The 25107-nt window shown below is 39.4% G+C and overlaps 1 protein-coding gene across 1 annotated transcript in view; it reads right to left on the bottom strand.

Moving 5' to 3' along the window:
- Positions 1-22598, bottom strand: part of PKIB (cAMP-dependent protein kinase inhibitor beta) — a 52979-nt gene extending 30381 nt beyond the window's left edge. The window contains exon 1 of the mRNA XM_036414988.2: positions 22510-22598. The gene's annotated coding sequence lies outside the window, so the exon portion shown is untranslated. The remainder of the gene's footprint in view (positions 1-22509) is intronic.
- Positions 22599-25107: the final 2509 nt, after the last annotated feature.

The raw sequence follows: 25107 nt of genomic DNA, 5'->3' as shown, positions 1-25107 counted from the left end.
ATTTCACCCACAAAATAGCTTATGTATGCTGACAAGTGAGATCATCATGTGGACAATACATTAAATCTATGAAACAATATAGTAAAGAGAAAAAATTATGATTGTAGCATAGGTTTATTTCATTATTATTACATTATATTGTTTCATCATTTTATTTAATCCCCATAACAAACCTGTTAACAATAACAAAAATGCCCGATACCATAGGCACTTTTACCTTCATTTTGCAACAAACTGAAGTATTAGAGAATTTGGATAACTTGCCCAAAACTACAAGATTCACAAGCAAATGCACTGGAATAAAAAAAGTAGTGCCACATAGCTAAGAAACAGCCTACTAGTATATTGATAGAATGTGTACTTAAGAGTTCAGTACACCTTACAAATAAACCATTTTCTGAGATCTTATCTAATGAAGCATATTAGAATCCTGCCTGAGTTCCTGTTGGTTTGTTTTATTAGCTACTACACAAATATTAATATCATTATAATCCATATTAAACAAGATAAAATAACTATTAACTACTAAGCAACCATGTTTCAGTGACTTCCTGGAATCATAAAATCATCTAAGGGAGTCATCATTTCTAGTCAACAACTTTCAAACACAAATATTAATTACTAGAGGTCCATTGCATGATATTTGTGCAAGAATAGGCCTTCTTCTTCTGGCTTCGCTCCCAGCCACCCAGGAGCCGGCAAGTCCCCATTCCTGGGTCATCTAGGAGCTGCCAAGTCCCTGTTCCCCGGCTTTCGGGAAGCTGGCAAGTCCTTGTTTCCAGCTGGAGTACTGCTCCTGTACTTTCTCCACACCCTCCCACCCTCTCATAGCAGGCATCTCACCCCTCCAGGCTGCTCTGCACCTGCATATTCAAATTAACCCTCTATCTTTGTCAGGTTAATTTGCAGACTCACTCATGATTGGCTGTGGGCATAGCGGAGGTACGGTGATTTACATGTTTGTCTACTATTAGGTAAGATAGTTGAGAAGCCCAGAGCTGTCTAAGCTCTTACTCACCTAGTGAGGAACTACTCAATTCCAGACATTAGTTACTTAACTCTGCTTCCTTAATCTGTCTTTACATCATGGGCCCTATACTCCATGCTCTTCAACTCAATATTCTGCCTCTGCTTAGTGCTAGAAGAAGACTACATTCTACTTGAATTGTGTTTCAAGGAATAAATATAAAAAAACTATTACTACAGATACGTTTTTATTTTTAGTTAGTTATTTGCAATTCTTGTGTTAATTTTAATGATAAAAGGGCACAAGAGTAAAAACCTGATCATTCATTTATATTGCATAACAAGCTAACCAAGCTGGACATAAAGGATAAATCATAAAACAAATCATTTTACCAGATATACTTTTAGAACAAACCTTTCTTTTCCCCTCATTGGTTCTCCTCAACTCACCTAATAAAATGCCTGTTTGTGGAAAGATTCTTGCCTTGATCTCTTGCTAAGTTGAAATAGAAAGGGTCTCCCAGAGTCCCCATTACTGAGTTGACCATTTGGGGATTTAGCATAATAATAGGTATTTCACAAATATGATGACACTGAATGGACCTTAGCTATGAGACCGAGCATCAATTAAAAAAAAAAAATTTCACTGAAAGTGTTCATGGGAAATACAAAGCTGCCCAAAGCCATATAACTTTTAGCAGAATACAAATGTTTCCCTTTCCTGTGTTCACACCCTGCCCTTTTCCTCTTTCTCCCATTGATGTTACAGCTTTCTGAAATATGCAGACACAAAGATATTTTCACAAAGAGAAAGAAATAATGAAAATGACATCAAGAAGGGAACGTGCCAAAAAAATAAATCAATCCTTCACTAGCTGAAGAGACATATGGGAAGGTTTTCTGACTCAGCTTTGATTTCTTTGTTTTGCTTTTGAATGATTGATTTTTGTATGTTTTATCCTCAAGAAAAGATTTGCACATCAACTCAAAATTGTATAGTTATATTCTGTCGAGTGTTTTACGAAGGAGCTATTTCTTCCACAAAAATAATTCCAGGTGGAATTATTGCAAAGTAAATTATTGCAAAGTAAATCAGTATTTACTAATAATTTCCCAATAAAAAAGAAATGAATACTTTCAAATAATTTATTAAAATGTTATTTAAAAGACAGTTTAGGAAGAAATTCTGATAAACTTTCTTTCCTGCAAATAAAAATATATATTTATTAAGAATCAGAAAAGGTAAAAATCTAATTAGATTATAAAATTTTAATAATTTGTCTGGTTTTATTGTTGTTATTGTTGTTTTTATTGAGTTATAATAGGTAGAAACCATGACTTGCCTGACTTTCTTGGAACAAGCAGAATCCCAAATTCTACACTAAAATTTTCTAATAAAAGTCAAAAGGGCTTTATTTCAAGCAACAGGTGTTAGTACCTAGAATTACCAACTACAAAATGCAGTGGATAATTATTTCATCAATCCTTAGGGATTAATGGTAAATTGAGAAAGTCATTCCCTAAAAATGACTGACCATTATAGCAAACATTTGTAGGTATAGAAAAATGACTCTAAGAAAATAGTGGCTCAATAGACATTTTCTCTACTAAAAATAAAATTTTGTAATTCTGTACTATATATATATAAAGAAAATACTTGACAAGACTACACATTTAGTTACTAACCCTAGTGAGGAACTACCCAATTCCAGAATAGAAATATATCCCACTTTTAGAATTGGACTATAGAGAATTTCTGTATTTGTTGCATCTTCCTTCAATGCCCTGAGGCATTTTGCCAATATTCCCAACACCCACAACCATCATGTGGAAAAAAATCCAATCATCTTGCTTCTGGAAACCAAAATAAACTGAACAGATACAATTCTTTTTCACAGAATGAACCCTGTGTCTCAGGGCTTAGCACTCGACACAAGAAAGATGAAAAATACTAGGAGTATGAACCATCAGTAAGTATCCACATTAGCCACTCAGGGAAATAGGGCACTTTCCGAATTCCCTCCCCACACTCCCACTGCTCTGGGTTAGCCCGCCATTCATTCTTCCTGGGCTACTGAACAACATCCTAAAATGATTTTCTTGCACTCATTCTTCCTTCTTATAAATCCTTCTTTCCACAGCTTGCAGGTGGAATTATTGCAAAGTAAATGTACTCATGATCATTCTGTGATCAATCCTTCACAGCCTCCCCATCACAGGGTCAATCCCAAACTCCTTCACAGGGGGCATGGTGCCAGGAGGTGCCCCCACCCCATCTACCACTCTTCATCGTCACCTCTGCCCGCCGTGCCCTAATCCTAGAGCCCTACAGGCACAGCCAGTCAATGGCACCCGTGTGCTTGTTTATATTGTCTCTGTGCCTGAAGTTCTTCACCCTCATTCCCCTTCTTTTCTCCCGGCTAACATCTGTTCATCCATTCAAGGTTAACTCGGGCATCCCCTTCCCAGAAGCCTTCTCTGCCCTCACAGGCTAGGTAGGTACCCTCCTCTGGGTTGTAAAATACTCTGATATATTTCTATTATTGAAGTTATCACATACACTATAAATTTCTGATTATTGCCTGCACCTTCTGGCCCCACCTCACATACTCGTTTTTAAGGGCACAGACTATGACTCATTCGCCTTGCACAGTGTTTTGCACATGGTGGGAGGAATGCAGTAAATATCTCTCTGAGTTTCAAGGTGCTTTTCAGACTCAGAGCTGCCTGAATGCACACTCTATGATCTTGCGAGGATTTAAACTCAAAAGCAGATATTTTTTAACCTAATTCCTACCCAGCTTCCCATATGGTTTTCGCTGTTCCTCTAACTGTTTCCCTGAAATTTAGTCCTATTTGTTCAGGCCAAAAATAAGGAACTGAAAAGAGGAAGAGAAAAATTAATGAAAAAATATCACATGGGGAGTAGCAAAAATAAAAATTTATAGACTTCAAAGTTTATGCGATTTAATGCAATTATGTACCCCTAAGAAACAAGATTAAAACGTATTTTATAGCCCTAATTTTTTTTCACACTTGCATAAACTCTTGTCAAAGGTCTAGTAGAGACAACCAAGAGGAATTAAAGTTAGATAAAAACTAAGCATTGCTATTTGTGTCTTTAAAATACATGTTTAAAAATAAATCCCTACAATTATGGTACCTAGTCTATGATTAAATTCATTTTGCTTTTATAAATTTCCACCCGTTTGCTGGGTGCTCCTGATTTTCCAGATGTTTCATTATCTCACCAAATCCTTACAAAAGCCCTAAGAAGTAAACAGTAATACCATACCATGGGATGCCTGAGGAAGCCTGAGGTTTCCTTAGGGCCAGCACCCAGCAGTGTCAAGACTGGAACCCAGACCTGCCTGACACAGCCAGACTGACTCAGTAATGGTAGTAGTGCTCGATAAGTCAACCCACAAGAGCAGCAAAGAGCAGACACAAGGGAAAGCAGAGTTGATAACTCTACTTTAGAGGTCACCTTGGGCATGCCACATTATTTTTTTTCTAAGTCGTTTTTTACAAGACTTCCTGTTAGCATTATATTTTAACACCCGATGTTCCATTCCCACCCATCTTGATAAGACCAGAAACCTGTTCAATTGCAGGACTGTTTAAAAAGCACAGACATGTCCTTGAAGGCTGGCAGTACAGGACTAGCATTCAATGCGTTGTCCTCTTGCATATTTTCCAGAAAGTTGTCTGACATACTCCTAGAGGGACAGAGGTGGCAGTGGAGAAGAGCACAAAGATAACTTAGATCCCCAATTTTTAAAATTGTTTTCAAAACAAATATTATTACAGTGTGATGCCCTCTAGACTAGGGCAAGATGCTCTTAGAAAATGGACAGAATGACCTTTTCACAAAACATTAAACCCTTTGGACTTTAAATTTCTGTCCCTCCACAGATGGCCTGTGGGAGCTTCAAGGCCTTTTGCCAGCTTAACTTTCTTGAGTCTGGTTAAGAGGCAGGGTCAACCGTGACAACACTGGGTAAAGGAAGTCAGATGGTCCTTAGGGTCTTGTCAGAGAAGGCTGACACTGGGAGAGATTCTAACACTAAAGATCGTGCGATGCTGTACACATGAGCTTCGGGCCCAGATTGGCGCTAGAACGTAACAGCTATAACTTGGGCAATTTCAGCCCAACTTCCTGTATTTATAATGTGGAAATGCAACTTCAGCCTCACAGTGTTATAAAGATTAAATGAGCCGAAACCGGTTTGGCTCAGTGGATAGAGTATCGGTCTGCGGACTGAAAGGTTCCAGGTTTGATTCCGGTCAAGGGCATAAACATTGGTTGTGGGCACATCCCCAGTAGGGGGTGTGCAGGAGGCAGCTGGTCGAAGTTTCTCTCTCATTGACGTTTCTAGCTCTCTATCCTTCTCCCTTCATCTCTGTGGAAAAATCAATAGAATATATATTATTAAAAAAAAAAAAAGATTAAATGAGACAATGCCTGAAAAGCACTCAGTATCATGCCTAACACAGTGCTGAATAAACAACAATCACGATGAGGATGCTCTTTGTACTAAAGGAGAAACTGCACTTTAGAAGACTAAATGTGGAGCGTGAGATCACAAGCCATTTCGCTACTGGGGAATAGGGAGTCCCAACTCAGCTTCCTCTGGAACCAGATTGCCTCTAAATAATGGCACAGGACCAGAAGAGGCCTGTGACATTTCCAAATGCTCTGTAATGTTGTCTTTTGTTTGTTTGCTTGTTTGTTTTTCATTAATAGAACTGACTTGACAGCCAACTTTTTTCACTTTTCCTGACCTCCACTTCCTTTCGAAACTAGCTCTGAATTCCTGTGTGTTTTGACCTTGCTGTTTCTTGGACTGAAGGCTCTTGAATCTACTTTGCCCTGACATCCTGTCGCTGCTACTTCTTTCCCCTATAAGTCTAGAAAAAGCAGACATGAGAGAGAAAGGTACTGGAGGAATCTTATGCAGGGGCACATTCCCTTGCTAACTATTGAACATGCTGTGTATATAGATGTGTGTCTGTACCTAAGAGACAGACTATTAGTTTCAGATTTTGAATCACATAAAGAAAAATTCTGAAATAGCATTTAGAGATCAACGTATTGTAGAGGGCCTGTTGAAGAGGGAGTGTTGGGCACTCTGTAAGCACACGCTCTGAGAAGCAAATGGAGTTAAGGTTTCATACTGAGCTCATCAACAGAGAGGATCAGGCAGAAATGCTCATTGCAGGTTTTCCTGTTTGTCTTCATTAGCGATGTCATTGTTATTGTTGTCATCATAGACATTTTTGAGGATTTTTTAAAAATCCGGGTAAGCTGAAACTGGTTTGGCTCAGTGGATAGAGCGTCAGCCTGCGGACTGAAAGGTTCGATTCTGGTCAAGGGCATGTACCTTGGTTGCAGGCACAACCCCAGTGGGAGGTGTGCAGGAGGCAGCTGTTCGATGTTTCTCTCTCATTGTTTCTGACTGTCTCCTTCTCCCTTCCTCTCTGTAAAAAATCAATAAAAAATATATTAAAAAAAAAATCCGGGTAAATGGGCCAAGTAAAAAAAGGTGGGGAGGGTTCGCTTTTCTAATCCAAGTCCACTTAGAGCCGAAGAGGCAATTAGAGAAGACCACCTTTAGGCCTACAAACTGTGCACTTCCCGGCTGCCATTCACATTGCCGGCCAAGGGACACTCACTCAGAGCTGAACTTAAAAACGATTCACGTCATTAAAGTCTAAATTTAGAACGAGAGGAAGTCTTACCATACTTTTTACAAGGATGTCTTTTTCCCTAGAGTGCTGTTTATTAGGCACGCTAAGTTCTTGACGCTAAATAGGCTTGCTTTTTAGAGATGACTTCCTTTATTTGGATGTGCTTTGCGTTCAAGACAGAAAGATGATGGACAGGACAAACACTCAACCGAAACAGACGGAATGCCAACATGATCTTCTTTGAATCTGAGAATGACTACATGTCTCACACGCCAGTGCCTCTCAATTACTAGTTGAATTTACACCTCCTGTAACAGCAGCTTGTTGGCGTCAGGATTTATCTGGCTCCCAGAGAAATGGCAGCTGCGGGGGTGATTCACACAAGCCGGCTCTCAGCGAGGCAGCTGCTGCTGACGCTCTGCTCGCACATCCATCACCGGCTGATTGCCGCAGCCAGCTCAGTCCCGTCCTCTGCTCGGGTGGTTGATTGTGTGCTTGCCGATATTTGGATTGCAGGATTACTTCTGTCACCGCAGACTGAGCTAGCCAAAATAACATCCTCTTGTGGACCTTCACGTATGAGGAAACCCACGCAATCATGAACTTACAACCCTGGGTGAGAGACGTGATGAAAGGCGCATTCACGCTTAATGCAAAGAGCCTGATTCTCAGCAGGATGATCCCATTCACCTCCATGCTTCTCAAATGAAAGTAAATATTGACTATCCACAATTTGGTATTTTCAAAACCTTTTCCAGTCTGTTGTTAAGCAGTTAAAATGTTGAAGCTAACTATAGTTATTTACTTTTAAGGATGACAAGTGTCATATTGTTGATTTCAGTTCATCAATCTGGACTGAGTATCAATTCTACAAATGCCGTCCCTGCCAGTCTCATGTCATTAGTAAAGTTGGAAAAGAATGCCTTCTGATACTTAACAAAGCTCTGCCAAGAACAGTGCTATGGAGAATGTCACGAGAGATTTTCCTCTACCTCAAAATTGGCCCATGAAAGAAAGGCAAATTTTTATAGATAGATTTGGGATCTGAAGACTGAATATGGTTAAGATGGCAATACTCCCCAAACTGACATACAAATTCAAGCACAAGCCTCATCAAAATTCTCTATTGCTTTTCTGCAGAAAGTGGCAAGCTGATTCCAACATTCAACTGGAATGCAAGAAACGTAAAGTAACCAAAGCAATCTTAAATAATAACTCATATGTTTTCTGAACACAGCAGAACCTCGTGGATTCCAACATGCATGAGGAAAGCCTCAGGAAACATGGTGGGTGTAGCAGTCACTGGTGTTGAGAACAGAGAAGCCCATGCTGCCTTATGCATTGAGAAGGCAATATGATGTGGTGAAAAGAACACTGGGGAGGATCTCAAAAGACCCAGGCTCTCATTCTGCCTCTGCTCTTCGTTGGCAACTCATTCAGAAGATGGCATATAGGACCTCTGAAATTAGAGGACTGAGATTAGAGTTAAATGTATTCTTTTCAAAGGCCCCATCCAACTTTAGCATTCTATAGTTCTGATCAGTGGCTCTCTTTTAAAATAAACCATAGACACAGTCATGGCCTCTTTGCTTAGACTTCATGGCCAAGAGAGTTTATTATATGTTTAGCATGGTAATCCCTGGAACGCCTAAAAGGCATGAATATTTTGGAATTAAATAAGACTAAGTGCTTAGTCTTCTCACTCATCCAGAAATTTGTTTGACACTTCCAATTCATTTGTCAAGGCAAATTAAAGTAGGTGGTTAATTTTCATGTTCTTTAGAATATTTTAGAATATTTTAATATCTTACACAGGATACAGGTTTTTCATTTTTTCTTGTTTGTGCAGCTCTTTCTATTGTTGACTGTCATTCTCTGTGTCTTTCTATGTAAGAGGTTCTTGGTTTTTACTTTTTTCTTTATTTGTGTCTTCTCAAGATAGCATAAGCAGAAATATCTTAGCTAACAGATTTGCCAATTACTCTACTTTTGCATATACAAATTCCCCTCTTGCTACTTCATTAAATCAATTAAATCAATATTAGTCACAAACATAGACAACTTTACGGCAAAAAGGTTTGAGACTTAAGTTTACTAAATTAGAAAATCAAATGCTCATTAAGAATGTCTTCCTTCAAAAAGTGAAATCCTTGCTCTAACTGGTTTGGCTCAGTGGATAGAGCATCGGCCTTCGGACTCAAGGGTCCCAGATTCGATGCCGGTCAAAGGTCCCCAATAGGGGGTGTGCAGGAGGCAGCTGATTGATGTTTCTCTCTCACAGATATTTCTAACTCTCTCTCCCTCTCCCTTCCTTTCTGCAAAAAAAAAAAAAAATCATATATATATATATATATATATATATATTCTTGCCATGAGCCTTAGTGATGGCAGAATAATCATTAAAGCTTATCCTATGCTTGTGTGGGGAAATAAATCAAGTACCTAAAAATAAGTCATGTAATATCCAAAGGGCCTTGCAGGATGATTTTGTACTTAGTTTGATTTATTAATAGATTCATCATTCCCAATGTTTCCCTGAGGGAAACAATATGATAAGGGCTCAATATTCCGACGCCAACGATTTTGAAAATGTGACCTAACTCTCTGTTTAGAAATTTTAAAATATCCAGATGTATTTTATGTGTGCATATATGGCCTCAATAATTTTGTTGTTTAAATAGAGTAAATAAAATTCTGAGAGGTGGAGATCTTCAAACATCAAGAAAAAACTATTTTAAAGTATTTAGAAGTGCATCCATTTCCATGTAAATAATATGCAAATAAAACATCTTTATTCATTTGAAAAGTCCATCTGGCTTCTATTTGGTAAAGTCTAGCTTTTTTTTTTCATAAAAAATAGTTTTGATTTAAAAATTTAAGCCTACTGTTTAATATTTTTATAAAATGTTAGTTCCATTAGGCCATGATTCTCTTGTGCTTAATACTATGTCTCCAGTACCTAGAAGAGTGCCAAGAAGATGGTAAGTAGGTGCTTAATAAAACTCCATCAAATGAATATTAAATAAATTAATAACTGCCATTGTTAATATAAATATCTAGCATTACCAAGTGCCTCAAAGGAGCCAGGAACTCTCTATTTTGTTGTCTTTTATCCTCAAACAGCTCTATTGGGGAGGAACCAATGTCATCGCCATTTTATGGATGAAACTACATTCATCGAGGCTAAGTAAATACTCAAGGTTGCCCATGTAGAAAGTTTGGGGATTTAACCCCAGTTCTTTGACTACAGCACCTGAGCTTAATCCCCGTTTTACAGGAACAATAATAGTATTATTAGTACTAGCAACAACAACATAATAATAATAACATTCTCAAGATAGATATGATTATCCTCATTTTATTGAAGAGGAGCTAAAGCTGGGAGAGGTTGCCAACCCACAAGCTGGTCAGTGCTAGGATCGAGACTCACATTCAGGTGTTGAGTCCAATTCAAACACACTAACCGATTATTACTGCTACTTCTTGTTTTCTGGAGACAAGGATTCTCCTAGAGCTTGGCAAACTGGAATTAGTGCTTTCCTGAAACAGCTCCCCCAAAGCAGCCTTTTCTCTCTGAACCTTGAGACTGTGATTTCAATAGCACATCAAGGCAACAAAGACAGAAAGGGCACGTATCACTGGGACCATTTCAATAATGGTTCCTGGATAAGAAATCCCACTAACGGTTATCTGATTTATTTTCATTCTATCTCCTCGTAGAATATAAACCCTCCCATTTGTCTTTAGTCATGTTTGTGCCTTATGGTTCTGATACTGCCCTGTCTTGTTTTATCACATCCAAAGTTGACCAAATCCATTCATGAGAATATCTCCCTTAATTCCCACAACTTTTCTGAGATTATACTATATCCTTTCTTTATTTTGTGATGAACTGTGAAGAGGCAAAGGCACAATTAGAATGAGTGCTGAAGCTTCCCTATTGAGGAGACTCCTGTTTCCTCCAGACACCTTGTCGTCAGTCACCCCCTGGTTCAGATTAAAGGTAAGAAGATGTAGTAGCCAGCCATGGTCCTGAGTCAGGTCTGCTCTTGCCAAGAATTTGAGGACCTTCCCTGGAATCCTGTATAATATAAACCTAATATGCTAAGTGTCCGGTCATCCATTCAACCAATCAAAGCATAATATGCTAATGATATGCTAAGGCCACTCAACCACTCACTATGATGTGCACTGACCACCAGGGGCAGGCAGTTGACCAGCTGACCAGTTGCTATGATGTACACTGACCACTAGGGGCAGATAGTCAACTGGTTGACCAGTCACTATGATGAAAACTGACAACCAGGGGGCAGGCTCTCTGACCAGTGGGTTAGCTTGCTGCTGGGCCCTGGTCAATTGGGACTGAGTGAGATTGGCCAGACATGCCCTGGGACCCTCCCGTGGTCCCTTCCCAGCTGGCCACCCTCCCATGTTCCTCCCCAGCTCCGATCATGCACCTATGGGGTCCCTTAGCCCGGCCTGCACACTCTTGCAATCCAGGCCGAGCCCTCCTTCCACCCCCAGGGTGCATGAATTTTGTGCACTGAGCCTTTAGTTCATTTATAAAGAGTGCTTTCACACAGAAGGTCCTTAGCACTAAGGAACTCAACTTCATTAAATTTCCAGAATGACATCAGGAGAACAATAACTGTAAGCTTGATAAAAAGGTGGAGTGAGTGTACAAAAGAATGAAGGCAATTAGTGAAGCATAAAACTTGGGTGATTGGATTTATTGTACCTCAAGGGATAATATTTAAGTCACAATTTTAAAGCACTCAGCCAAGCCAATATATTGCCTACTCCATTTTAGAGTAATGGGAAGCCAAAAGTTATAAATATCATACATATCATTACTTCTCTGAAGTTATAAATTGAATTTGACTCATCATTTAGTAAGGATCATTCAATTACCATAACTATATAGTAAATAATCCAGCTCCCATATGTGCAGATGTTGTCAATGCATAATAATAAATGACTTCACCCAAAACACTTTTGCACATATAATATCTAATATTATGTATAATATCCTACTAAGTACTCCAGTATAGCCCAAAACCAATGTATTCCAAAAACATTTAGAGACCTTTAGAAGATAAAAAGCACATAATATTTCTAATTATTCCCGATTAGTAACCTAAATGTCCTAGCAGGTATTTCTTTAAAATTTGTCCAAAAGATTAGTAAATTTAATTTTAATATATATACTAATCAATACCAGGTAAAGAGCTTAATCTAGAGATTTGGGACACAAGTAGAGTGTTTTTTTAAAGTTAACATGCACACCAGCACATATTGGACATTTGACAAAGCCCTTATCTCTAGTTATGTCCTTTAATTGCTCTAGCAAGAGCTACATGGTTTCTGCATCTGTGAGTCTGTAGTGGGAGGACTTCTATTGGTTGCATAAATACTTTAAGATGTGGGTGAGAGCCAATGTTTAAATTTAATTACTCCTTAATCTTTCAAAGCTTAGAAACACACAGCTGAAGAGAGCTCAATAAATATCAATACAGTTTGCTGGAAACACCGATGTAAGAAGGATCCCCTGCAGCCCTTGCTTCACTATGATAGAGCAGGAAGCAGCCTGCAGACAGCCCCAAAGCAAGAGACAATTCAAATACTTTTCATAATCATTCTCTCATAAATTCCCCTCATTATTCAGTCTACACATCACCCAGAAAACTAAAGCTACAATAAATTAGCTCCAAAATGTCATCTTAACATCCGTCATTGGTATCAACAAAAAGCAGCTATTGACACGAACATAAATCACGATACTATAATAAATTCTGAAGAATAGATTCATTTTGGTGTAAACAATCACCCACACCTATTGCAAGTCAACTGAATAACCACTTCAGAAAACAAAACAAAACAAACACAAGCATTTCTGCACATTTGTGTGACCTTTATGAGAGCTCCTAAGAAATAAGAAGCCAAGAGCAGCAATGTTAGACGTAAGTTGGATAAAGGGAAAAGCCAAGAGCAATCAATTGAAAGCTTTCATTGTCATTTATTTATTTAATAAATCTGCACTGAACAACTAGAAGCTAGTGTGTGTATGTGGGGGGGGGGGGGGGGCGGCTGCGGGGACGGGGGGCAGAGTAATGTGGTAAACAAAAAAGACAAGAACCTAAAGACTAAAGGAGATTATAGGACATATATAAGTAATCAAATACACATTTTACAGTTTTCATGAAGGCTATTAAGGGGGAAACTTGGTTGCTAAAGAATAATGAGAACTCAAGAACAATCTAAATTAGGGAAGAGATCAGAGACAGCCTCTCTGAAGAGGTAAACCCAGTGAAGCTAGACATGGCAAACAGACTGTGTGCCTTGAAGCAAACATGTGGATCGCCGGTGACCTTGTCCTCATTGTCAAATGACTTGTTTTTAGCCACATGCCATTTCTACCTCTACATTCTCAATATCACAGCTTACAATGTTTGGATGCTCCTGTTTCCCTTCTCTTCCCCCAGCACGAGTCCCAGCTTCTCCATCAACCTTCTTGCTCCCTCATTCCTCCCAGCTGGGAGGAATGAGGGAGCAAGGTTGGCGGGCTGCATGTCTAAAGCTGTAACTCAGTGGTCCTGCTGCATCATGTGGCCAGGGTCAGAGGAGGGAGACCAGCCAGCGGACACATGTAGGAACAAATCTCAGCACTGATAAATCAGTTTGTCTAAGAAGCTTTCTGTGATATTATAGGAACGATTTCTTATCACAATAGCTAGGCAAATTTATTTTTCTCAAATTCAAGTACTATGTTTCAAATCTATTTAAGTAAACAAATTTCACTGAATTCCCTATGAACTGATACTTGCCAATTATTCAAAAATATGCTTAAAGTCTTAGTATTTGGCTTACCAAAAATAAAAATGAGATTTATGCTATTGTTGCTATTTTTATTTTTTTAAATATATTTTATTGATTTTTTTTTTTTTTTTTAGAGAGAGGAAGGAAGAGGGATAGAGAATCAGAAACATCGCTAGGAGAGAAAGACCAATCAGTTGCCTCCTGCACACCCTCTACTGGGGTTGTGCCCACAACCAAGGTACATGCCTTGAACAGAACCTGGGACCTTTCAGTCCGAAGACCAGCGCTCTATCCACTGAGAGAAACCGGTTAGGGCAATTGTTGCTGTTTTTAAAAAGATCATTTAAAGTTTGATGATATGATTTCTGCAACACAATATTCTTTTATGCAACAGACTTACTGGATCTGTTATCTTTTATGTCGATAAGCCTTACACTGGACAGATTCTGCTGGCCCAGATAATAGCACAATAACTAATTGTTTTTAGGTATAAACATTTGTAGGTGCTAAATCAGAAATTCCTAGTTAAAAAGAAAGGGGGAAAAAAAAACCACCCACTTTCTAAGTATATTACAAACCCAGGCAAACAAATAACTCACAATGCCATATAAGATAAATCACTATCAAGGGAAGACAAAAAATACAAAAATATAATATTATTGTCATTGAGCTCAAATTTTGCAAATTCAAGCATTTTCTTTAATTTCTAAGTTTCAAAGCCTTATAGCTGGACAGAACATAAATGTTTCTCAATGTTTTATAAATAGAAGAAGTAAAACCTAAAATGACTATTTTCCTATGAATTTTCTTTCATCGGTTATCCAATTTTTTCCATGTGTGGATGTGAATAGACCACTCTTCATGCACAGAGAATATAAACATATGTGTCCTATGTGGATGCTCACCAAACGGTCACCTCAGCACAGGAGGATTTTAATAATTAAATGGAATGGATAGGACGACCTGTTTTGTGCATACTGTGCCTTTTCCCCAGACACTGCTGTCATTGCCCAGTGGGCATATGAATAATAGTCATCAAGGCCGAGGTGAAGATCATACATGGGCTTGGTAACGCTGAATTGCTCTCCTCAAGGTGGACCTGGCCACAGCTACCGCTGAGTGTACAATCTGCTAGCAGCAGATACAACCCTGAGTTCCCAATATGGCACAAGGATCACCAGCCAGCTATCTGGTGGCAGATTGATTATCCTGAACTGCTTCCATCGTGGAAAGGGAGGAGTTTTATTCGGACTGCAACAGACACCCTGGATATCAATTTTCTTTACTGCTGCCAAAATTACTAGCCACACATTTACAGAACACCAAAATTCCTCATCATGGTATTCCACACAGCATTGCCTCTGACCAAAGGGCTCACTTCCCACCAAATTAAGTCTGTGCTCCTTCTCTGGGGTTACCATGTTCTCCAACTCCCTCCAAAATGGACCTCTGAATATCAGGCCCGAGCCCCAGCCCCAACCCTGGACTTCCAGTATCTGTGATCAGACTCTGTGTATCTGCCTGGATATCTAGCACCTGTTTCCAGACTCTGTGTCACCAGGGCCTGCCCACCAGCTGGGACACCATCTGCTACACGTTGCTGGCTTTCCTGGATTCCTGCCCCCTGCTTGCCAGGACTGCCTCCTCCTGTTGCCGTCATCATTCTCTCTAAATAATAAGCCCATGATCTTGGCTGGACTTTCTCCCGTCCCATCAGCTGAAATGAGTTCCAGTTTCAATGGTCTCTTTCATGCTGGTGGGCACGTCCTGTCTTAGACAAACAAATGAATCCATCCATCTACCACCAATCTCTTATTCTGAAGTAAGACTGCTGTATGGCCTACAAAATATTTCAACTTCACAGGTATCTAGCTCAGTTAAAAGAGACTGGGGATTGTTTCACCAAGAGTTATGGGGGTGTAACAAGACAAAAAGATCGAAGTCGTGTACCAACCTGTACTAAATAAAACTGACAAACGGTGAAATATTTTCATTGACACTACAGAGGTGAAAAGCAATCATCGCATTGTTTCCCAAACAGACTGCTACCCAATAGAATATTTATAAAGACAGACATTGAGAAATGAAATAAGTGGCATTAACCCTTTAGAATAGGGGTGTCGAACTCAATCAGAGAAGGGGCCAAAATCTAAAATCCAGCCTAAATCGTGGGCCGAATGGTTTACTGAACAGTCATAAACTGTCATTGTGATGAAAACGCAGCGGAGTGTAGTGATGACAGCGCGGTGCGGGCCTCATTGCAAGGCCTGGCGGGACGGATTTGGCCCGTGGGCCTTGTGTTTGACACATGTGCTTTAGAAGGTAAAAAAAGTGTCCACACAATGTGAAGACAAGTTCCAAGCCCAGTTACGGGGGCTCTCACATCTACACAACTAGGAGATACCATATATAGATTTTTGCCTAGATTTCGAAGCAATTTTTTAGTTACACATGGACCTTCAGTTAAAACAAATGACCAAAAAGTATCAATGGTTAAACATATAGCCACTACCACTCTGCAAGAAACAATGTCTTCACCAGCATAAATTAAAGGTGTGTTCAAAACAAAGGCAAGAAACAGAAACTTAAAATAATGGAATCTTCAAACTGGACTCTTAGAGACATCAAATCCAATGAAATCCCATCACATTGAAGTTTTATTAAACAGTCATATAATAATAAGCCCACTATCTTGGCTGGATCTGAAATGAGTTCCAGTTTCAATGGTCTCTGTCATATAGGCACTATGCTCAGTGCTTTACAAATAGAGACTGATTTAATCTTCTCAATAACTTTATAAGGTAGGTACTGTTGTCAGTTCTATTTTACAGATGGGAACCTGGAGACTGAGAGGTGAAGTAATGTGCCTAAGGACCAACGGCTAACAAATGGCACTAATTAAACAGCTAATAAGTGGGACTCAGATTTGGCAATCAGTGATTCGATCCAGTGCATGTTTCTGTACCTCTGAATGACTGACTTCCTAAGACTCATGTAGCTAGATGGTGGTGAAGCAAGGTATAGACCAGAGATTAAACTTACATGGTTCAGTGCTCTTTCAACAAAATCTATGCCCTCCAAGCATTCACCTAGTGTCAGAATGACTACAAACACCAATATAATGGGCTAGTCAACTGCCGTAAGAGGACAGTCGTAGAACTATTATAGTGAACTTATTGAAATTACAAATTGATGTTATGTGTTTAAGCTATAGTATGCATTTAAATCCTTAAAACACCAAAAGCTACAATAATATAAAGGATACATTTTAAGTGAAGTGGCTCATTTTCAGTGACTCCTCTCCACCCCCCCTCCCACCCCCAGCAGTCAGCTCACAAAGGGAAGCCATGTTGCACATGACACACAAATAACATACAACCATGAACTAAACTGAACCAAAGAGGAGCCGTCACAGACAGTGGATATAAGACTTTGAAGGACATTGTCCTCTCAGCCCCCTGCAGCAGCCAGGCCTCCGCATATGGAATTGCTATACACCAGCGGCTGAAGTTCCATTCATGATGGCTTCCAAAAATGTAAAGATGCATCCTCAGAGACAAATAACAAAAATCGGCTCACGTGCAGCTTTTGGACAATGGTTACATCTTTTCAAATGTTATATTCTTGACTTTCAGGGTTGTGTTTAAAATAACCACAAGCACTTATACTCCCCCACCAAAGGATTTTTATTTTTTATGACGACAGTTACCACTTCCATGCTAAGTACAATGTAGAATAAAATGTTGACATCAATCAAAATTAGCATGTGTTCTCAGCCCTCTGTATATTGGATTTTGACAGGCTGAATTTATTTGTAAAATGATCAAATTACCCCAGTTTTGTAAGTAAATAATTAGGTACTCGATACTTAACACATGCTAAATCTTTACTTTCAATGTATTATGTATCATACATAGAGTACTTTAGCAATTAAATTATATTTCCAGCAGGTAGCCAAGAATATTGGTTTGTTTATCTTATAAATGTATAAAACAACTTTAAAAAAATAATAACAAATTTGAAATTAGTGAAATTTGAAAATTATTTGAAAGACTTTTGATCCTAGGAGCTGCATTAGAAATTTAAAATAAAAATGAAATGATGACTGATTTGCCCTAACTCCATGTACTATCCATGACATAATTACAATATCACCCTACTATGAGAAACACCGGAGATTGGGCCTGTTAAAGGAAACTGCAGACCCTGGTTGGAACCGAAACCCCTGGCTAATGAATGAGTCAGTTCTCTGTCTCCCATACAATCTTGGCACACCCAAACATCGCAGAAACAGATATGTCACATTCATTAGCTAGCCAGCTGTTATCAAGACAACTAGGGCAAAGCCAAGCTGACAAATAAGTGGGAAAAAGATGACTTCTGATCACCAAGGAAACCTGGCTTACCTGGCCACACTTCGCTACCTATTGCAACAAATGGGACGTGATCCAGTGGAAAGAGGCAGTAATTAGATTCATCTGAGCAGGGAGAAAGCAAGCATAAGGGAAAAAATGATGGATTAAAGACATACTGTAACTAGCCATTCTGAAGACAGGATATTAGGCATTTCCTTGATGAGGTAGCCTTAAGAATCCAACTTTAAAAAATAATAACAGCCGAAACCCATTTGGCTCAGTGGATAGAGCATCAGCCTGCGGACTGAAGGGTCCTGGGTTTGATTCTGACCAAGGGCATGTACCTTGGATGCAGGCACATCCCCAGTAGGGGGCGTGCAAGAGGCAGCTGATTGATGATTCATTGATGTTTCTAACTCTATCCCTCTTCCTCTCTGTAAAAAAGTCAATAAAATATATATTAATATTTAAAAAATTAAAAAATAACAACAAACTTGAAATTAGTGAAATTTAAAGTTATTTGCAAGACTTCTGATCCTAGGAATTGTATTAGAAATTTAAAATAAAAAACGAAATGATGACTGATTTGCCCTAACTCCATGTACAAGGAAATGCCTAATATCCTCTCACTTCTCTATAGATATATATATATTTTAGTATTTTATTTGGAGGGGGGACGACATTTAAATATTTATTTAACTGTTGATAGTATTACATATATCTCTAATTTACCCCTTCCCCCACCTCCTCCTAGATTCTACCTTCCTCCCCCGCAACCAGGTCTTCACTACCTACTGCTCATGTCCATGCGCTATGCATCGTTTTTAAACATAAGAAACAGTGTGATGAAAAGAACAATGGTCTGGAAAGGAATATATCTTCTGGATGTTACCCCAAGCAACTGTTTGCTTTGGAGACTTGGGCTGATTTTCTCGAGGATGCATTAAACCAACTGTGCTACTCAGAAAGTCATTTCACTCCCACAACTTTGTTTTTCTTCAGATGCAGGCTAATCCTCCATTGTGACTTGCCTGAGAGAGTCCTAGTTTACTTTGATTTTCCCAACTTCCCATTTGGCTTAGTTTTTGTCATTTTCAAAAGTTCTCAGTGCTGACAATACGTGAAGACATAAATTAGAACGATGTTTTCTCCTGACTCTTCCAGCAATAACATCCTGTCATCCATGATCACCAGATGTGAATAGCAAATGTCTTATCAAGGAAAACAGACATTTCACCAGGGAGAACAGAGCTGGAACTATATATAACCACACAGATCTCAAAAACATTGTGTCGTTAAAAAGCAATGTGATGTTATTTTTGTAAAATTTAAAAACACAACCAGGACTAAATATTCAAATGATTGCATAAATACATGGGCAAAGGTATAAAATGGATTGGAACGATATACACTAATTTATAGGTGCTTCTGAAAGGAGGCTTAACTAATTGTAGGATTTTTGTCTCTTTAAAAATACTTTAAGCAAATATTATAAACTAAGTGAGTGTCAATTCTGAGAGGTGGGAGTTGATTTCATTCCTTGTTCTTCTCTGTCTTGTATAAATGTCTAACATATAAATACAATAATATAAAACAGAATATGGGCTAGTGAATCAAGCAGAAGGTGGAGCTAATCAAGAAGGACTTGGGGAAGTGAGCAGAGTATGGAAATAGCTCATTTATTGCAGCTGGTAAACACAACTTGCAGTCAGCCAGTCCTTTGAGTTAAAATTACAGGTAATCACAAATTGTTTCATTGGTTCGTTGGGCATAGCCCCGCTATAGCACAATCACAGGAGGTCCTTTTGGCTTTCTTAATGGCTAATTCAAATTCTTCAATGGTCAATACTGACAACATGACTAAAACACAGAAACGGATTGCAGCACAGATACTTAGTGCCAAAGCACCAGCAACTCAAAATCATACAAGTGCATGAGCAGGCTTTCTCTGAACAGGTCCTTGCACACCGTCCCATATCCTTTCTGGTATAACAAATGGAGGGTGACAATATAGGTCTCCTAGCATAATTCTAAGAGCTACAGACTGAGCTAAAAAGGGAATCTTTCCAACAACAGAACAGACAAATAATAAGCAAATACTAACAAAATGCAATAATTGGCCCAAATTGTTTTGGGGCTTTTAAACATATTTGTATTGATTTCAGAGATGAAGGGGAAGAGAGAGATAGAAACAGCAATAATGAAAAAGAATCATTGATTGGATGCCTCCTGCACCCCTTGCAACCCCCCCATTAGGGATCCAGCTCGCATCCTGGGCACATGCCCTGACCAGGAATCGAACCGTGACCTTCTGGTTCCTAGGTTGACCCTCATCCACTGAGCCACGCTGGCCAGGTTGCCCAATTCGTTTTTTAATGTCATGTGCTTATTATTTCTCACTGCACATTTTAGAAAGATTTTGTTTTTACAAACCCCTGGACAGGGAGAGAGGGACTTACTACATTAATGGGTATCATTTTAACTTTTTGGATTGTTTGAGTCAGTCTAGGTGTTTCCCAAGACGAGACTCCAGGTCCCCACAACAGTTCCATTTATTGCATGCCTATTATAGGCTAAACATTTTAATCTAGTTCATTTACACTCATTGTTTTTATTCGATTCTCACTACAGCCCTGTGAGACATATACTATTGCTATCCTCATTTTTCTAATGCAGGGACTAAGACTCAGAGATGAGAAAGTGGGCCTTGGCCTAAGAGTGAAGTGCAAAGCTGGATGGTTTGACTCGAAAGCACCTGAGAGTCCTTCATTATATTGTCATCAGGGGAGTCCCTCCCGTGAATGAGCTCAGTAACATATCCTGGAACCTTTATCCTCAGGGACGAGTTCACTACCAACCTTCCATCCTCAACCTGTTCACCACCCCATAGATAAACCCCCTGTGCCACATTCCTTCCGAGTGGTACCAAGCCTCTGGAACCATCTCTGTTACTAGAGATAGCTTCTTATCATTACAGGCAGCCATTTCTTTGATTAAATAAACATGTGTCTTCCTCTCACTCCCATCCACTCAACCAAGCTTTGCCTTCTCAATCACACCGAATAGGTGATATTCCTCACATAATTGAACAAAGTTAGCATATCATCCCTAAGATTTCCCCAAGTGCTAACCATCAGGCAGCCACTCCTGACAAGACGCTCTCTTCAGTCCCTCACAGACCTGCAGTCAGTTGTTTTCTTGATCAGCTTCTCCAGTTCACAAACCCTGGGTTAGTGCAAAGCACTTATCTCTGTATCCTCAGTGCTCCCAAAGGTGCCAGCACAGGGTAAACTGGGGAAGGGCTCAACAAATATTTACTGACCAAGGAATGAGAAAGGGTTTGCATTCACTGTAAACATTAAATGGCGATTCTACTGTGATCTCTACCAATGAGGGACCACCTCCATTTCTTGAATATATTTTTTCCTCTCCTTTGCAAGGGCTGTCTGTTCTGCTCTTTTGTTTGCTGGTTGTTTTCTTTGTTTTGTCACCCATTTTACCTCCAGAACTCATCACTTTCAAATTGTTCTTTAACAGTTTCAAAAAGTGACAGCCAGGCTAGCATGAAAATTAACAAGATTTATTTCTTTATCTCTAGGTTTGTGCTGGTTTGATTTTGTTATTCTTATTTAACACAAAATGTCTAAGCCTCTCTTTTGCTTTTATTACTCATGAGAAGAAAACTTTATATATTTCTTTTGGCTACATCTAGGCCATTTTTCTGAGGATGGTCAATAATATATAAACTAAATAGATATTTATGTACAAATAAAGAGTCATGTTTAAACCAGTATTTGTTAGGGGGGTTTTAAAGCTGGGATCTAAACTCAATAATAATAATAATAATTATTATTATTATTATTATTATTATTATTATTATTTAAATTCAGGCATTTCCAGGCATGTCTCATGAGCCAGCAGGATAGATCTGCAGAAGATATAACATCATGACTTCTTATAAAAAGAGCACTGATGATGGCTGCTAGCCAACACCCAGAACCAAGACCTCTAAGTTTTGTGATAAAATGCCACCTATTAACAGTCCTAGCCCTTGTGCCTCTTTAGAGTTGATGGGTAAAGAAAGTTGAAGAAGCAAACCTGATCCAGGGACAGTGGTCAAGTGAGAGAGGAAGAGAACCGTGGCTGAATGCAGAGCATTGGGCCATTTGATCGTGGGAACTAAAGGGCACCACAGGTGAGACAGGCAGGGAGGGGGTGGCCCATGTCAGCCAAGGTACCACTAGCAGAAAGACCTGGAACAGAGTGAGGGGCCTCAGGAGGAATAGCAAGTGGCCATGAATCAACCATTGCCAATGACATGGAGACAGAATGGATATAAACAAGAAGACTAGGAAGTTCATGGGCCTCTTTTCATGAGCTATTTTGGGACTTGGAATCTAGTAATTTTCCTAATAGAGCCCAAGACAAAAAAAAAAAAAAAAAAAAAAAAAATCACTGTTTTGTTAGTGTTCATGTGAGTTGATTGTCAAAGTCCATGCTGATTTCACACACACACACACACACACACACACACACACACAAAACCACCTTTTCCTCTTCATTTCATTGTTCATTGACCATGATACATTTTCCTGTCCCATTTGTTCTGGGGCCCCAACCTTAACAAAATGGAGCTACGCTGGGAGATTAAGAAAACAACCTTTCCTGCACCATACTCTACCTTAAGATGGGAAATACTTCTCTCCAAATGTTATCATTGTAGCACTCCCCTCCAAGTATCCACTGCATAATAAAAGAAAACTGGAATTATTTCATTTTTATTAGGGATAACATGTTTTAAGGCATTATAAAAATTCAGATATTATTCAATGATGTTGTAAAGAGCTTCTACTGAAATGAGATGCTCTGCCATGAGCCAGAAATATAAAACTCTCTATTAAAACACCTTACTCTCCTGGATGTTATAACTCAAATTTAGTTGACCTTTTTAGGTGAAACAATCCTAATTTCTAAGACATTGTCTTCTCTCAAACTCCACCTTTATTATTTTTTAAAATATATTTTGTTGATTTTTTACAGAGAGGAAGGGAAAGGGTAGAGAGCTAGAAACATCAATGAGAGAGATACATCGACCAGCTGCCTCCTGCGCACACACTCACTACTAGACTTCTCTATATGTAAAATACTAGTACCTATTCCATAGAGTTGCTGGGAGGCTTAAATGACATACTTTGTCATACAGAATAATGTTTGACACGTACTGTACTTAATATGTTTTAGATTTATTCATACTCTTAAATAACAACAGTAAATAGGATGCTCCTACCAATTATATATATTACAATTAGTAAAGAAATCACTTTTAAATATTAAGTAGCTTTGAATAAGACATCTTAGAGAAACATTTAAACGTTCCATTACTATTAGATTTCTCAGGAGTACTCTCATTGAATGACTTAGGCGCACAAGTGGGTATGCACGCATGTGTGTCTGTGTGAAACAAAAGCCTGTCTGTACTTCTTCAGAAGAATGTTAGTTTTTCTTTTTTAAAGAATATAGGTCCCTATATGAGAGTATAGATCCAGTGCCAACGAAGAAGCTTCCCCTTTGTTACCCTCACAAAGTCGTGGCTCCCAAACCCTTTGGACCCGCAGACAGTTACCGCCCAAGGCCAGAGTACTGGCTGAAAAGATAGTGGGAGGGAAGATGAGACAGGTCTATACCACTTCCCTCTAGCTGGCCAATGTTAATTATTCCTCAAATCTAACAATTGCATGGTTCTCTGCTTTACGATTTAGCCTCCGATGCAGCTGAGTGCTATTCCCAAGACACTGAGAGAGCTCGATTTTGGCTGTTCAGATATGTGCCTAGATCTTCAGGAGAAGCCATTGCTCAACACCGGCAGCTCCGAGTCCTTAAGGCAGAGCTCAAGCCCCTTTCAAGAGCTGCTTAGTTTCGACATGTTATCAATTCTTCCAAAGAGTCATTTATGGACTACGTTAAATATTAAAAACAAAATAAGATGTGGTCCTGGTGAGTGACCTTTTGACTTTTCTATACAGAAAAAAAAAAAAAATGCAAAGCAGTATCTCAAATATTAGCAGCGAGTGCTTGCATTGATATTGAGTCAAATAATTTGCCATTGTAAGCCCACTTGACAAGGCCAGAGTTAGCTTGCTGGCTTTTCTCGAATGTAAATATTTGCTTTGGCTAAATAATGTTAATAGGAGAAAGTTACATATTTAATGTGGCATAAAGAAAAAGTACTTCCCACTGACCCGGAACATTTACCTTGCAACTCAGCCCGAAGGAGAAAGGAGCTGGGAGAAAATGACCTGAAATGAGAACTCTAGCTGCCACCACTACCTGTCCTGTACCAAGTTCAAGGTTAATTGAATTTCCATCAATAATTCCATACATCGCTTGCAGGTTCACAGAGCATAAGTTATTGACTTAGATTCTGAGGTCAAATACTCACTGCTAGCAACCCTTGTGCCTCTGCGGGAGGCTTGGCCCCCTGCCAGATGGCACTGCTTCTCCCATGGGGGCAGCCCCGAAACTGCTGTAAAGCTGCCTGGGGGATGATGCGCCACCCTGAGCCCCTGGTTGCTCAGCAACAACCCCTTATGACTGGTCCTCAGGGACTGCTAGGCAGCAGCACTGAGTCTGACCCAGCTGCCCTCAGAGCACTGACTCTCCAGAGGGCCAGGCTAGCAGAGGAAGGCCCTGAGTGACTTGTTACATAACTTAGACACATTTCTCCTCGGAATGCTCTCCAACTGTCACTAAATAGAAACCAGAGCAGAGCTGGCTCCTACCCTGAGGGATACCCTGGAATGGATCCTTCCTTTAAACTCTATCCTTGGATCATTATATTATATATATATTTTTTTAATTGATTTTTTACAGAGAGGAAGAGAGAGGGATAGAGAGTTAGAAATATCGATGAGAGAGAATCATCAATCAGCTGCCTCTTGCACACCCATCACTGGGGATGTGCTGGGATGTGCCCGCAGCCAAGGTACATGCCCTTGACTGGAACTGAACCTGGAACCTTTCAGTCCGCAGGCCAACGCTGTATCCACTGAGCCAAGCCGGTTTCGGCTCTATCCTTGGATCTTTAGAGAAGCTAACAAGTGAGAAAAGTGAAAGAATTAAGAGGTAGTTACACAGTAGTCATGATGACGCAACATACAGCACAGGGAATACAGTCAATAATATGGGAATAACTATGCATGGTGCAGGTGGGTACTGGAAATAATGGGGAATATTTTGTGAAGTATACGACTGTCCAACTACTATGCTGTACACCTGAAGC

This window comes from Pipistrellus kuhlii, unplaced genomic scaffold, assembly GCF_014108245.1.
Source record: "Pipistrellus kuhlii isolate mPipKuh1 unplaced genomic scaffold, mPipKuh1.p scaffold_m20_p_5, whole genome shotgun sequence".
NCBI lineage: Eukaryota > Metazoa > Chordata > Mammalia > Chiroptera > Vespertilionidae > Pipistrellus > Pipistrellus kuhlii.
Note: the sequence above shows the minus strand (reverse complement) of the source record. Positions and strands in the feature narration are given on the sequence as shown.